At 43.6% G+C, this 12929-nt stretch overlaps 1 pseudogene; it reads right to left on the bottom strand.

Moving 5' to 3' along the window:
- Nucleotides 1-428: 428 nt before the first annotated feature.
- On the bottom strand, nucleotides 429-527 carry LOC116278644 (U6 spliceosomal RNA; annotated as a pseudogene).
- Nucleotides 528-12929: the final 12402 nt, after the last annotated feature.

Below are 12929 nucleotides of genomic sequence, written 5' to 3'. Positions count from 1 at the left end.
TAGCCTGGATTCTCCAGAGAAACAGAGCCAATAGGGTGAATATCTATGTAACTCTCTCTATATCTCCTATTTATAAAAAGAGATTTATTTTTAGAGCAGAAAGAGAGAATGTTTTCTTTTTCAGCCTTTTATTCTATTTAGACCTTCAATAGACTGGATGATGCTCGCCCACAGAGGGGAGGGGCACTTGCTTCACTCAGGCTGTGGATGCAAATGCTTATCTCATTCTGAAACCCGCTCACCAGAAATAATGTTTAACCGGATAGCTGGGCACCTCATAGGCCACTCAAGTTGACACACAAAATCATCACAGCCCCCTTTTATTTAGTTGTTTTGTTTGTGTTTGTTATTTCTTTATAAACTCTTTCATTATAGGCTATTACTAGTTATCGATTATAGTTCCCCATGCTCTACAGCAGGACCTTGTTAGAAATACGGATGAATTTGCATGTCATCCTTGCGCAGGGGCCATGCTAATCTCGTCTGTGTTGTTCCCGTTTCAGTATACGTGCTGCCAAAGTGAGCCCTGTGTTTGTCATTTTCTTCATTAGTTACATTTAGTTATGCAGTGAACATCTGTGAACTACCTCCCAAATCCAGCTAGTCTCGACAGCAAAGCTGCAGAGGAGTATGGCTGACTCATCTCTCCTAATCCAGCTCATGCGGCCTCTGCTCTGAGGCCTCCATCATCCTGAATCTCTTTTTATTTAGTTTTACTAAATAAAAGTAGGGTCGTAGTATGAATGGGTAGGTTTTAAAGTGTTGTAAGTTTTAATTTTTCTGTTTGTTTGGTTATTTTGTGTTGGGAGGTGAGATAATTAGATTTATTTATTTATTTATTTAATGGAGGTGCTGGGGCTTGAACCCAGGACCTCATGCATGCTAGGCATGCGCTCTAGCACTGAGCTATACCCTCCCCGCTGTTGTGGTTTTTAACTTCATAGCAAGGGTATGTGATCCTTCTTAAGACAATTATTATTAATATATAATATACATATATTAAAATACACCAAGTACTAATTATAGAGTTTGGTAAATTTTTGGTGGAGGAAAATGTTTTGTTTTTGTAAACACACTGGTTTCCATAAGAAGATTTTCCATTTCCAACATAACAAGATTTTCTGGTCGCCTAAAGGACTTGTTGGTAATCTTTGAGGACTTTTTTCATTCATTATCATTTTACTAAAATTTATCTGTATAGTGGCATGTCATATCATCACGCTGCCTTCATTTTGACTGCTGTATGCTATTCCATTGTATGAATATACCATCTTGCTGATCCGCTTTCTCACTGAAGGATATTTGAGTGGTTTCCAAGTTTTTGCTGCTGAGAACAATGTCACTCTGAATATTCTTGGCTGTGCGTCCTGATCATAAGTGTATAGTTACATTTATGAGTGGAACTGCTGGACCATGGAATATATAAATATTGATTATTAGAAGACACCATTCAATTCTTTTCCAAAGTGGGAATACCATGTTACACTCCACTGGCAGCATGTAGGAGATCTGGAGGTCTAAATCCACTCCAAAATTTAGTATTGTAAGCTTTTATTTATTTATTTATTTAGCCAATTGAATGTACGTAAAATTGTAGATCATGGTTCCTTGGTTTGTATTTCTCTGATCACCAATACTGTTCAAAGTCTTGCCAAAAGTTTATTGACTATTCATGCTTCTTCTGTGAAATAAGTGCCTGTTCATGCCTTTTGCCCATTTTTGATCAGTCTACATATGATTTCATTTTTGATTTATAGGATAATGTGGGATTTTTCATAAAATAAATTCCATCAACCTTTGCCTTTCTGCCTTCTGCCTTTGCTTTTCAAGTTAGCAGTGTTTCCCCACCCTACAATTATGTGAATATTCATTTTTTCTTCCAGGGCCTCCTGGGGTTTCTCTCTGCTGTTTCCATCACTAGCACGCCCCACCTAAGCCACATTCCTGAGCTGACAGTTTGCAGCCTGGGACGTGGGGCATTGCACTGCATAATCAGGTACCCAGGCTGCTTTTGGTCTCCACCCTTGCCCCTTTCAGGCTCCACCCAAGCTTGGCTGTCACCAGGCCCAGGAAACTGCCCGGAGCCACCTGGTCTATTTCCAGCAGATATGAGTCATTTTCCTTTCCAAGAAACCAAGGAGTATAACATTTACTGGATACTCTGGGAGATTCGGCTGAACTGCTTTTACAGATGAAGACACTGAGGTCCTGAGAGGTGATGTCATGTGTTCAAGATTTCCCAGCTAGAAGTGTGAAATTGGCGTGAAGCCACCAAGTGTTTCCTTTGGGCAAATGGATCCACATTGGAAAACTTGGAGCTGGTGACCATGCCTCTTGCGCCTGAGTCCAAACTCTGATGAAAGGAATTCCATGCAGCCGCTCAACAGGTCTCTCTGCTGTCATCCCAGCCCCTGTCTTCTGCTGTCCCCTCAACACTCAGAGGAGAACTTTTACTGAAGCCATTTCCCTTCCTGGGAATGCGTCTTTCCTTTGTGTGACCAGCTTCTTCTCATCCTTGAGTTTCATGCCTTGCGCCACCCGCCTCAGAGAGACTCTTGTCCCTCTTGCATACGTCCCTCTCCTCGACAAGTTACTACAATGTGTTGTCTCCTTCCTTCCTAGAGCTTATTCCAGTCTGTATATTATCTTATTTATTTGTTTTTTTGTTACTTCTCTCAGGCCCGTTCCTCCAAGGAATTGCATACACCGAAAGTTGGTCTCATTCATCTGTGACCCTAGGGGCTGGGCTGGTGCCTGGTGTACCGTTCAATTAATATTTGTTGAACCAATGAATGGATCCAGAGGCTACTCAATAATTAGTGGTCTTCATTTCCTTCTCTCTTCTCAGCAGCCGTCGCCAGGCACACACACTGGCACACACAACGTGAAGGAACTTGAATTAGGACAATGGAACAGCAGCTGAGTGGATGTGTCTAGTCTGTATCAGAAAAACTGGCTAGCTACTGTTCTCTGTTTTGTTTTCCTTAACTTCAACAAGTTCTTTGGCCTTTGAGCATCGTCTGGCCTGGGTCTAAGATTCACGAAGAAGGGGAGTTTGCATGAAGGCTGATAGAATAGGATATATTTACACAAAGAGCACACGACTTGGATAGACCATTCCCAGGAGACACCTATTGTCTGTTGGCTAGGACAGCAAAATGATTCTTGAAGAGATTCCAATACATTTTATAAGAGGGTTGGAACCAAACAGGTAAGCTTTTCAAGTACTTTATGCATAGGCTTGGTCCTCAAGGAAATGATAGAAGTTACGGACAAAGAGTGTTCTCGTGGGTGCCACATGCTGGATGAGGAAATAGACTCAGAATCATTAATTCTCAGGAAGTGTTTTAAGCTAAAAAAATTTCCCATCCTAATTGGGATTAAGTTACGTCTGTTCAATAATAGCTTCATCCTACCTTCCTGACCCGTCCAGCTGCAAGTTCCAGAGGCTGGTGGGTGCTTTGCAATGCCTTTTGCTCCTTAGGAATCAGGAATGAGGAAGCTTAGGTCTTCCTCTTGGTGACAGTGGGAGGATTTCATGCTCCAAAGAATGGGCTGTGGTTGCTATTTAGGGACAATTAGGCAATTTTATCACACATGAGGAAAGAAAACAGTTATCTTTCCTTCTCCTCCCTCCCCTCCTCCCTTCCTTCCATCTGTCCTTCCTTCCTCCTTCCTCCTGTCCTTCCTCCTGCCAACTATGTGCTGGATGCTGTGGTGCGGATTAAGATAAATGCTGGAATGTCTTACCCTCCTAGGGGCTCACAAACCAGTGGTGGGAAAAAGCCACGTGAAACACTGTCATGCAGGATGACAGAAACTCTGTAGAGGGTCACGCACAGACTTCTGGGAACATGAGCAGTGGTGTGCTGGTAAGTGTTAACAGCCAGCTCCAAGAGCACGGTGCATGTGATTTGATTTGATTTGATTTGTAGCATGTGCTGCTTTCCGTGGTGTAAATGCTTGAGTCTTGGCAGATTTCAATCCAGCAACCTGGTGTTGCGGCGCATGGAGTTGGGGAGAGACGTACACACCCTGCTTTCTAGCTCGTAGGAGCCGGCTTGGCACGTCCCTGGGAAGGGCACATATGGGAGTGGGATTTGTAACATCAGGGGAAGCTTCCTGGAAGAGGAGACACTTGGGCTGGATTAGCTTCTTTGGGAACGAGGAGAGTACTAAAGGGAGGGAGCTATAACTCTTTTTCTCTTCAAATACATTGAAGAAAATAGAGAAAATGCAGATAAACCAAACTAAGAAAAAGAATCTCAATGTAATTAAAAAAGCAAGAGATGAACACTGTTTCCTTTTTTTTTAAAGGATGATTATTTCTTGTGTCTTTTTTTTTTTTTTTCCTCTTTGTGTGCTGAACTTCTGTCATTAGAAAATGGGCTTCTCTATCCTGGTTAACTTTTATCTGATAGTAATATCGTGAGTTTTGTTCCCTTTTAAAATTTCGTTTCGAACTCATCATCCAATTTTTAAAATCTTGATGGCTGTCTTTAAATTCTGATTCTGATTAAATTTAAGAATCTGTTTTTATGCATTTTAAACTCACACATATATAAAATTATAACTGCTAAATTCATTCTTCTATCATCTTGATTTCTCTTAGCTTTTTGTTGGGTGTTCTTAATGCCTGTCTTCTTTTTCGTTTTCTTTTTCTTTTTTGTTTTTTTTCACCATTTATGTCCCCTGTATTCGATGTAGCTCTTCTGTTTGAATTCAGGATGTTTAGCATACTTTTTCTCTTTTCTTTACTATCCTCCCATTTTTCTCTTCCACTTGGCAGCTTTTGTTAGCCGGCTCTGGAATTTTAGATGCAAAGTATCGGTATAGAATTATGATTGTTGTTGTTGTTATTAACTTTAAATATTGACTCTTCTAAACATAATTTTGACTTTAGTATAGGGTCTTAAGCTTAACATAATGATTTAAGCTAGCCTGTATTTTAACTGATTTCAGTGCTCACGAGGAGCCTTTTTATACCATTTCTGAGATCTGTTTTCTGCTTCATCTTTCAGTCGGGCAGAGTGGATGCGCATGTAACTTTCCTGAAAAGAGTGCACCTGTGGTCTATTGTAGACTCCCGGGAGTATCTGAAAGGAAACGTGGCTCTGTTAAGATGCCCCACAAATGAAAGCTTAACCGGCTGGAGGTGAGAAAACTAATTCAAAGGTCACACAAGAAATCACTGCCCACCAGGAGCCTGGACCCTTTCTCTTTGGCTTCACCTACGGGTCCTGTTTTCTCTCTGTGTAGGGATGTTTTTGGACCCATATATTCCTCCTGTGCTGTTTGTCCTGCCACAGGGCTACAAGTCACCCTAAGTCCCTCCCAGGCGTGGAGCCCAGGCCACTGCTGACTCCAGCCTCCCAGAGCTCACTGGGCAGCATCCGGGCCGCCTGGTGCCGGAAGCAGCCAGAGGAGAAAGCCGGGGGAATGACAGGTGGACCCCTCAGATGCCAGCGCCCGGAGAGCCTGCTAGCCGGTCTTCTTGGCACCACTGGTGTCTGCAGATACCCTTGAGGGCTTCCTCTGGGCTCTCTGGGACGATTGCACTGGGGGTGGTCACTGATCATTGTTATTCAGCACAGGTGGCTTCACGCTCCAAATCCTTCAGGACCTGGGTGTTCACCCCCCACTTAAGTAACGATTTGCCACAGTTTCTTTAGTGTTTACTATCTTCTCGGCATAGTGTTTGTTGCTTTACACTGATTGTCTTCTGCATTCATCCAGATATCTCATGATCCCCAAGACAGGGGAGGAAACTGAGGCTGAGAGAGGTCATGTCACTTGCTCAGAGCCACTTGCCTGGTGAGCAGCGGAACCTGCATCAGGACCCAGCATTATAGCTCACTGCCCTTAATCTCACCCCCTGTGGCTCCTCACCTTCCTGCTCTTAAAGGAGTCTGGCTGCAGAGCTCTGACGGCTCCTCCTGGGTCCTGTGCTGCCTCCAGCCCCCCTGAGATCGCCCCTTCTCTAGTTTTTACATACAATTTAAGGGGTCCTGGGCTTTGTGAGCTCCTAGCCGTTTTAGCCCCAGGGGTTCCATTAACTCCCCTCCCGTGCAGGGATGAGCAGGGAGGGGGCTGCCCTGCCTGGAGCCCTGTTTCAGCCTCAGGCTGGGAGCAGACCCACCCTCACCCTGGGGGTTCCGGGGGCTCATCTCCCTCCAGGTTTTATTGCTTTAAACAAGGATTGAAAGGAATTGTTTACAGGCCTGGGAGGAGCAATAAAGTTTGCAAGCATTTCTTCCTCTTACTTAATAAACCTTAATGTGTCCTCATGCACCTATTCACCTAAAAAGAAACACAGGAAAATGGAAGGGTTTTCAGTTTCAGTTCAGTTTCAGGCGCTGTCATTGAGCTAAAAATCTCATGAATTCCATCCACATCAGTTCTTTGTGGAGTTCTTGCAAAGGGGAGCAGAGTGTGTGGCTGAAAGCAGCTTCAGGGGGCATTCAGGCCCCTCTGCACTGCAGACAGGCCACAGGGCTTGCCTGGTGCCGCCACACTTCAACCCCTGGGCCTGCCCAAGCTCTCTGGGGTCTGGGGAGATGGGGTGGTGAGTGGCATGGGGCCAAGGAGAGCAAACCCTCATCAGCCGAAATCCCTGAGTATGCCTAGAGAGTCAAGCATGATGAGAAGGCATTGATTGTAGACTTGAGAGAAAGACATTTTTGTTCTCGGCTTGAGAAGTTTAAACTTCAAGTTTATTTATAGACATGACATAATAGTTACACTTATCGAACAGTTCTAAACCCAGACATTATTCTAAACGCTACATGTGTGCACAAAATCCCTTCAAGGTAAGTACTATTATTATCCCCATCTTTTAAGATGTGGAAATCAAAGTTCAGAGAGGTGAAGTAACTTACCCAAGGCCACACAGCTGTAAGAGATGGGGCTAGTATTCAGCTGGAAACAGTTGGCTTTCAGAGCCTGCGATCCTGAGGGCTGTCTGATATAGCTTCTCCTAGTCAGCTATGGGTATAAGGCCCCACAGCACTGACCTCGGCTCAATGGTACCAAGCATTAGGACTTAGGAAATTCAGATACGGAACCCAGCAGCCCCTCCCTCTGCATGCCGGGTAGTTTTGATAAATTAGCCCTTCCAATATTCACATTGTGCTTTGAGATGGATTATAATCCTCTTTATTCAGATGAAGAAGAAAGTTTGGAGAGCTTAAAGCCACTGAAAGTGGGATTCACAGGGTTACCTGACATCCCAAACTGCAACATCTTCTTATCTCCGAGGAAGAGGTAATTTGTGCTCCTTGTGATCTGGGGAACAATGGAATCCATTCGTCCATTCAACCTACTTATTGAGAACTTTGCACATCGTCTGTCCTTCTGGGCAGCTAAGGTATTCACAGCCCTGGAGCTACAAAGACGTATGAAATCGGGATCATCTTTGGTCCCTGCAAATTCTAATCTCCGACCCTGGAACTCTACGTAAGATGCGGTCCCCTGCCTGCTGACATGTACACCTACTCCTTGGTTCTGCTTTCGTCATCAGTACACTCTGACACTTGGGCTCACCGTCCATACGAGCCATGAGGTCAGTCGTATGCTTGTGTGGAAGTGTGGGTGGGAGGCTTGCCTTAGGGGTGGAAGAGTTCGTCTTGATAACCTTCCTTAAACTGTCAGATGTATTGAGGATCTGAGCAGAAACTCCTGTCATTTACTTAGAGAGGACGAGGGGCCACCTGTGAAGGACTGAGAGCCCCTGGGAGGGTGGGAGCCCTTGGGAGGGAAAGGCACACGTTTTGGGGGCAAGGTGGCCAGTGGGGAGTCCCCCCTCTGTTTTGTATCTCTCTGATCCCTTGAATCCACGTCCTTCTCTTTAGAGCTCTCTCCTTCTTTATCTGAGGTTATATTTATGATTACCTTCTCCAGTCTTTGCCAGGACTGCTACACAGACTTTCTTTTTCCAAGTCAGCTCAAAGCTTTCAATAATATAAAATTTGTGTGTTTCAATAGTATATTTGTTTCGATAATATAAAATTAATTTGTTCTTCTCTTCTTTTATATGTTTTATTTCTGTTGCCTCTGTATGGAGGAAAAAAACCCCGTTAAGTTGTGGCATTATAGCTTTAGACATTTAAAACATGTCTTTTTATATATTGTATATATTCCTGTGCACACAACTTGAGTCCATCAGCACACACACCAGGATGATCCAAGTGGCTAATTAACAGTTTGACTCATGTATTTACAATAACAAATATTATAAACAATGTGTACATCATATATAAACTAGGATTACATGCCAAAAAGTTAGTTCAAATACAAGACAATCTTCATAAAAACAAAGGCATTCTAGAACAAATGGAAAATTATTTTAGAATGATTGGATGATGAGTGATTTTTTTTTCATTTTATTTCTTCTTTTTTTTTTTTGAAGTTTCATTTATATTGTAGATTTTTATTGGGCAACTACTGGGCAGGAGGCTGAAACTAGAACACTACAAAATGAGGTCTCTTTTTCATGGGTCTTGTGGTTTAATTATTAGCATGTTGTTTTATTGCCAATAAATATGAGAGACTATAATCCAAAATGATAGAAGTTTTTAATAAGGGATTAATTCATTCATAGGTTTGACCTTTAATGAGGCTGAAATGCAATATTTTGATCCCTTTCTGAGGAGAGGAAGATGTTAGTATCAAGGGTGGTAATTTTCTTACCCTCCGGGCAGAGAGAAGCTGGAATATGCTGAAAACTCTTTGGCACCAGAAGCCAAGATAAGGAAGGTGATGAAATCATGGTGTACTCAAGTCATCCCTGACAGAGCAGTGGAGATTTTGAAGCATCCAATTACAGGAGCCCCTGACTCATGCTTCCTCCTGGTTCCCTGTCTCAGAGCCAGCTGAGAGGTGGGTCTTGGAAGTCCATCTGTAATGACGATTGATGTCCAATTAGCAAAAGACCCAGAAACATCTTTTTGAAAGTGCAAATTTGATCATGTCATCTTCTAACCACTTACATCATTTCAGAGGCTTCTCATTGCCATTGGGCAGAAGACCAGAATCCTCAAGAAGTCCTACAAAGTCTTACATAATATGGATGTTGCCTGCTTGTCTTGTGGGCCTCCTCCTCGTTTCCTGGGGGATTCAGCTGCACACAGCATACAACCTCTTGCCTTAGGCCTTTGAATATCTATTTCCCTTACCTGACAGTGCCTCTCACCTTCACCCTTGCCTTCACTACATCTAGCTCGTGTTCCTCATCTTTTAGGTTGAAGCTCAAGGATCACTGCGGTAGACAAGCCTCTTTGGCCTGATATCCCGGACCATGCCAATTCCCCTCACTGCTTCCTTTGATGGCACCATGTGCCTCTTCTCCATAGCACATTCACACAGTTGCCACGGTATTTATTTGATTAACTGCCTCTCCCAGAAGGGTAAAGGTAGGGATGGCATTTATAAATTTTCCCTTTATCGTTGATTCCTTTAGAGCCCAGAACTGCGCCTGGCATTGCGTAGACCCTCAGGAACTGGTTGTTGAAGAAATACATTCATAACAACAGGGAGTTTCATGTTCTTGTTGCGGGTAGCATAACCTGCTGGTGATAACTTGAGTGCACCATGACTTCACAGCCTAGATTACTAGGATTACGACCTGGAAGATGTCTAGGACATGCAGCTGTGTACCCAACACACCTCTCTTCTCATCGCCCAGAACACAACCCAGGGTGCTCACCCCTGCCTTTTGTGACTGGGGGAAGGAGCTCTCTATGCGATCAGGCAGGAGTGGTCTTTAGTCTTGCTATCGATTTTCAGGTCCTGGTTCCTATGTCTAGTGAGCCGGCCCCCATCCTACTGTCCTCTTTAGTTCTTCTCCCCAGATGGAAGCCTGGGCAGCCTGTCCTGTTAGGTTCTGCTACCCTCAACAAGAACAGGAAACTCCCCACTGTTATTCAGGCTAGAATTTGCTGGACAAGTAGGTTAAAGGGTAAGACCTTTGTGGATCTCATATGGGGAGAGGAGACTCCCTGGTCATTCTTAATTGCAGCAATGGTAATAAATACCACTCACCGAACATCTATTACACGCTGTGTACTTAAAAACTTTACCTTTTATCTTCAAAACAGCCTTAGAAGCCCAGTTTTAATATCTTTATCTTGTATGTAAGGAAACAGAGTCTCAAAGAGGTTAGATGACTTGCCCAGGACTCCACAGCTGCTAAGTGATGGAGCTGAGCCTCAGAGTTTTCCTGCGATTGTAGCCATGGTCCTTCTGCATTGATGGGACTGGGGCTGCCCGTGGAGGCAGGTGACATTTCCCATCAGATCCTTTAGCAGAAATAAACCACATGGCCCTTGCAACCCGCTTCTCACAGGGTGCATTCTCAAGGCAATGAGCTTTCTTCCTCCTCAGTTCTCTTTGATGTTAGTGGGAAGCCAGCACCTGGGGGCTTCAAAAAACCACAATGGGATTTTGTGTCCATCTGGATTTCATAGCATCCACATTTTAAATAAAAGAATCTCTATCTATCTATCTATCTATCTATCTATCTATCTATCTATCTATGTGTCATCTACCTTCTATTTAATAAGATGCCATTAAATAATTTTCTAACTCAATGTTGGAAATCAAACTTTCTATATGTAAAGTAGGTAAAATATAGTGGCCTTAATTATTTAAGCAATACCCCAAGAGTCAAACATCAAAAGAAACTCAAGAAACTCAAGTTGCAACACAAAGAGAGAGAGAGAGAAAAAAAAACAAAAACTTTAGGATCAGCAACTTTTTTAAGGCATGCAAGATGGTCTCAGACACGTGCCCAAGCTACTCTTAAGGCTTAATTTTTAAAAAATATTGCAATGATATTGATGACAAGGTCATTAATAATGCCACTACATGTCCACGGCATACTCTTATCCACCCAGCACACCTGTCATATTTATATACAAGCCACTTATTACTGTGGAGTTTCCATAAGGAAAATCAATTAATTGGAAGCCTGGAAATTAGCAGGAAGGGCTGAGATACTGACGAGCTTTTCTTCACCACAAGCACTGCTGGCTGTGCTATTAGTTAGGTCTTGAATACAGCAAGAGAGCAGGTGAACTCTTCCCCTGTTAAATACTGACTGCCAGCATTCTGCATTATGCAGTCAGCCCCAAATCTCCTTCTTTTAATCTGTGAGCATTTCTGTGCCCTGCCTATATTAGTCCTTTCTTGGCTCTGAAATGTTTTCTCCCTCATATCGAATCCTTTTTCTTTCCTTCTCAGGCCAGCCTCTCCTAAGCATCAGACACTGTGCTGAGCATGAAAAATAGGAATACAGAACAGCTCCCTAGGACCCTACTCCAGAGCATTTTTGGTCTGACAGCTTCCCCTTCTTAGAACTTCCAAAGACAGAGCCTGGAAACAGAAAGGCTCTCAACTCCCAATAAACCAGGCTACCCTGGCCATTTGGCAAATCATAGCCCTGGTCCTGGTGTTCATTCCCCCATTGATGGGCTGAAGGAAATCTGTTTCGTCTCCCAGAAACGTCTGCTGTGGGACTGGGCGATGCAGAGGTAGCTCCTAACATGGGAAATAGAAAGCTGGTGGTTCCTGAGCTCGCCATCCGGTTCTGTCTTCCCTCTCGGGGAAAAAGAGGAGAAGAAAGAGAGAAAGTGATCCTATTGGACATCTGACTTGATAAGAGAGATTTTGAAAGAGAGTCTAATGGACTCATCTCCTTGGACAGGATGTAATGAGCGAGTACAGGTGTCAAACACACGTGGTGAATGGCATGCGGGTTGGGCTGTGTGCCTGTCATGCAGAATAAGACCATGTATTGGTCCACTGTCAATTGGAAATTTAAAGTAAAAATCTTGTTCTACACCACAAATGGTTTGAGAAGCACTATTCTATAGGACAGTAATTAAATACACTGCTGAAAAAATTCAGTTGCTTATTAATTTGGGGGGAAAATGGAATCTTCAGTCTCTCTGTCACTCATAGATTTATATCTCACAGCATGTTAAACTTCTGAGACATTCTCCACTAAAGAAGCTTCTTTACTTCTGTTTAAGCTAGTGTTTCGCCAAGTGAGTCTGGCATGAAATATTTTCCTTCCCGAACGCCTTACCCTGTGGGAAAGGTAGAGAGAAAGAACTTTCTCCCAGTGGGGGATGTCAGGCAACTCTCCACCTGCCCTCCACACCCCCAAGAGTAGAACATCCAGTTTTCCCAGTCGAATTTCGATATTGCATCATCCCCTTCAAGCTTCGTCTGCCAGCCACGCCCTCGAGCCCCCAGATTCTGGGGCTGGAGGAGGCAAGCAGAGACAATACCTCATTACCATCAAGGTTTGCAGGATTGGAAAAGAGGCAGCTCCAAGTTCAAGTCAAGGAGACTTTATGATTAGGCTCTATGATGTAGAACTGTGAAGAGAAAATCAAGAGTCTTTCTCTGGGCGTCTGTCTACCTACTCCTCTCTTTCTTTTCCTTCCTTCCACAATAATTATTGAGCCCCTAATGCATGCCAGATACTGCACTAAGAGGTTAAGGATAGAAAATAAGATAGACTGTTTTCCAAATCTTAAGGCACCACAATCTAGTTGGGGGTGGGGGGGTCATAGACAAGTAATCAAGCCATTCTGCTCACATGGATGAAATGCACGGTGGAGAGAAGGAGTTATGGGAATGGCCAAGGTCAAAAAGGGATCTGTAAGTTTCAGGGAAAAGCCAAGAAGACGTCTTAAAGGAAGAGACAATCAAGGTGAGTCCTGAGAGATGAAGAGGAGTCAGCCAGGGGAAGGAAAGTGGAGATGGGGAGGAAGTCCCAGGAAAATCCTTGTTTCCCGATGAACAAGCTTTCAGGTCATACAGTCTTGGGGTTCCTTGGGCTCTGTCTTCAGAACACATCCCTTATTACTGACTCATTTCTTAGTTTTCCTTCCCTTCTCTACTGTCTATTATGAAAGCCAGCT

This window comes from Vicugna pacos, chromosome 19, assembly GCF_048564905.1.
Source record: "Vicugna pacos chromosome 19, VicPac4, whole genome shotgun sequence".
Lineage (NCBI taxonomy): Eukaryota > Metazoa > Chordata > Mammalia > Artiodactyla > Camelidae > Vicugna > Vicugna pacos.
The sequence above is the reverse complement of the archived record's forward strand: the minus strand, read 5'-3'. Positions and strand labels throughout refer to the sequence as shown.